A 4147-nucleotide genomic window follows, 5' to 3' on the forward strand; every position below is an offset into this window, starting at 1 on the left:
GCTGTTTTGGTGCAATCGATTGCACTGCCTGAATTTAGTGAAAAAAGAGTTGGTGCAATCGATTGCTGTTTTGGTGCAATCGATTGCACAGAAAGCAGAATGCAAATCTGGTGAAAATCAAGTTGGTGCAATCGATTGCTCCATTATGCAAATCGATTGCTTCCTGAAGAATGCTGAAAAATGCCTTTTTGAGGGATATTTTGACTTGGTACCTACAAAACACAAACACACAAAAGCACAATGCAATATTTTTGGTATTTTGGTTAGTAAAACAATATATACAAGACTAAAACATGGGTGCTCGATGATTCCTTTGCAGTTGAATTGAGCACAACATCACAAGTAGAGCTCTAAGATGAAACTTCTTGATTGATGATTGTTATGCAAATGATGTGTAATCTTAGGGTCAAAAATTGGGGTATGACAGATTCCCCTATTTAAGTTTCTAAGATGCTATGCAATGTTAAATGAATGCATACGATGAGGATAAAACATGACAACACCGAGGAGGAAAAGGAACTCCACTGGGGAAACAAATGTCTTGCGGGCAGAACTCCACTGGGGAAGGCAAGACTTTGTTGGAGCGACGAAACTTTGGTGGGAAAAGACACTTCTCTGGGGAAAACATTTTGCACCAGAGAGGTTAAAACAATCATCTTTCGCTGGAGATGATAAAGGGGGCATCCTCTTTCACTGGGGATGAGAAAAATATGCATCCTGAATCAGAATGCCAATCTTCCGTTAACAGAAAACACACCATCGTACCACTGATGATATGAAGAGATGTACCGCCGTACCATTGACGATAGCATATACCAACGTTCCACTGATGATATGAAGAGATATACCACCGTACCACTGATGATATAAAAGAGATAATTGATCGACGTACCATAGACGATGAAAGAGATGTACCGCCGTACCACTGACGATAACACATACCAACGTTCCACTGAAGGTATGAAGAGATATACCACCGTACCACTGATGATATAAAAGGAGATAATTCATCGACGTACCACTGACGATGAAAGAGATGTACCGCCGTACCACTGACGATAACACATACCAACGTTCCACTGAAGGTATGAAGAGATATACCACCGTACCACTGATGATATAAAAAGAGATAATTCATCGACGTACCACTGACGATGAAAGAGATGTACCGCCGTACAACTGACGATAACACATACCAACGTTCCACTGAAGGCATGAAGAGATATACCATCGTACCACTGATGATATAAAAGGAGATAATTCATCGACGTACCACTGGCGATGAAAGAGATGTATCGCCGTACCACTGACGATAACACATACCAACGTTCCACTGAAGGCATGAAGAGGTATACCACCGTACCACTGATGATATAAAAGAGATATTTCATCGACGTACCACTGACGATGAAAGAGATGTACCGCCGTACCACTGACGATAACACATACCAACGTTCCACTGAAGGCATGAGGAGATATACCACCGTACCACTGATGATATAAAAGAGATATTTCATCGACGTACCACTGACGATGAAAGAGATGTACCGCCGTACCACTGACGATAAACACATACCAACGTTCCACTGAAGGTATGAAGAGATGCCCCTTTGTACCAATGACGGTGAAGAGCAATCAATAATACTTTTTCAATGACTTGAGGATGCAAACACAAATGCATAATCTCAATATTCATCGTCCAGCAGCCGAAATTCAATCCATGACCAAATGGAAAGAAACTGCCAAAAAGACTGGACTAAGTGAGAGAGGAACTCACTAGTCTTCTGTTCGCAGACATCTGAACAGAATAACTGAAACATATTATCCACCTAGAAACAAATTCAGTGGGGATTTTCAAGGAAAGTGAGATTTTTCTGCTTAAGACACTATAAATGAAGGAGCAATCTGTTTGACAGTAAACTTCATGATAGCGAAATGTGAATGTATGACTGTTTTTGATGCATGTTAATGATGCATATGCTGTCAAAACTTAGCACAAGAATTAACTCAAGAGATGGAGTACGAAAATAACATAATCAAGCATGTCTCAAGCTGAACACCAGAGCAGAAACTGCTATAACAATCTTTTGATGGCTTCAGAACAAATGCTACCCAACACTAGGGAACATTGGAGCTGAGAGAACAAAACAGTTGAGTTCTACACCATATTCGAACCAGGCCAAAGGTGCAATGAGTGGAACACATTCTTCTTCTTTTGCATATGAATATATCAACATATCCATTCCTTGTAATGCATTCATGAATCAAAGTAAAACTTCCTTTTATATATTTCAAAAAAGGATTTTGTTGAGATCAATTTTCTTTTTGTTTCAAAAAATTACTATCAACAATAAATGACATTTTGAGAGATATGAAAGAAATAAGATTGCCAATAAAATGGTAAAGGCTCAAACTTTTTTAATAGAATGGTAGCCTGCAAAAGGCAAGACCCCATGGATTATTACAAAGTTTGGAAAGTGGTAATTTTGTGGAAAAGGTACATTGAAATGTAATGACCCCATCCTCTCTCTCAACTTGGAATTCCTAAGCAAAGGCTTCCGTTGAAATGTGTTGAACTTCTTCATGATAAACAGATGACTGCTGATGATCAAGTCTTGTCTGATGTAGTTACTTGCCATGAATCCCTAACTTTTGCCTGGACCGCCCTTTCGGGTTTTCAGTCCACCGGGTATTTTATTCTGTTTATGTCTCTAATTTTTGCCTGGACCGCCCTTTCGGGTTTTCAATCCATCGAGACGCTCTTTTTTGCCTAAGCCGCCCTTTCGGGTTTTCAACTTAGCGAGCTGTTCTTTTATTATTTTTAGGCGAAGTATTTCTTGACTACATCAGCATTCACGGGACGTGGGAGCTCTTCTCCATCCATAGTTGCAAGAATTAATGCACCGCCAGAGAAGGCTTTCTTAACAACATATGGTCCTTCAAAATTAGGAGTCCATTTGCCCCTTGAATCGGAGGTGAAAGACAAAATCCTTTTGAGCACGAGGTCGCCTTCTCTGAATACACGAGGTCGAACCTTCTTATCAAAAGCTTTCTTCATTCTTTTCTGGTACAACTGACCATGGCATAAAGTCGTCATTCTCTTTTCTTCTATCAAATTCAATTGATCAAACCTGCTCTGACACCACTCAGCCTCAGATAATTTGGTTTCCATTAAAACTCTCAGTGATGGAATCTCAACCTCAATGGGGAGCACTGCTTCCATACCGTAAACCAAAGAAAAGGGGGTTGCCCCGGTTGAAGTATGAACAGATGTACGGTACCCATGCAAAGCAAATGGGAGCATCTCGTGCCAGTCCTTGTACGTGACAACCATCTTTTGCACAATCTTCTTAATATTCTTATTTGCTGCTTCAACAGCTCCATTCATCTTGGGCCTATAAGGCAAAGAGTTGTGATGTTCAATTTTGAAACTTTCACACAGTTCTCTCATCATGCTGTTGTTCAGATTCGAGCCATTATCAGTAATGATCTTGCTCGGTACACCATATCTGCAGATGATGTTGTTCTTGATAAATCTGACCATAACTTGCTTTGTCACATTAGCATATGAAGCAGCTTCTACCCACTTGGTAAAATAATCGATTGCTACCAGGATAAATCGATGTCCGTTTGAAGCCTTGGGTTCAATCATGCCAATCATATCAATACCCCACATAGAAAAAGGCCATGGAGAAGAAATAACATTGAGAAGTGTCGGAGGCACATGAATCTTGTCAGCATACACCTGACACTTGTGACACTTCTTTACAAACTTGTAGCAATCAGATTCCATTGTCAGCCAATAGTAACCTGCTCTGAGCATCTTTTTAGCCATCGAATGTCCATTGGCATGAGTACCAAAAGATCCTTCATGAATTTCATGCATTAACATGTCTGCTTCGTGTCTATCCACGCATCTGAGCAGAACCATGTCATAATTCCTTTTATACAAAACATCAGCATTGATGAAGAAACTACCAGCCAATCTCCTCAAAGTTTTCTTATCCTTATTTGATGCCCCAAGTGGGTAATCTTGAGTCTGAAGGAAGTGCTTAATATCGAAATACCAAGGCTTTTCATCTGTTGATTCCTCAACTGCAAATACATGAGCAGGTCTATCAAGACGCCTGATTGTAATCTGAGGTTC

This window comes from Vicia villosa, unplaced genomic scaffold, assembly GCF_029867415.1.
Source record: "Vicia villosa cultivar HV-30 ecotype Madison, WI unplaced genomic scaffold, Vvil1.0 ctg.004320F_1_1, whole genome shotgun sequence".
NCBI lineage: Eukaryota > Viridiplantae > Streptophyta > Magnoliopsida > Fabales > Fabaceae > Vicia > Vicia villosa.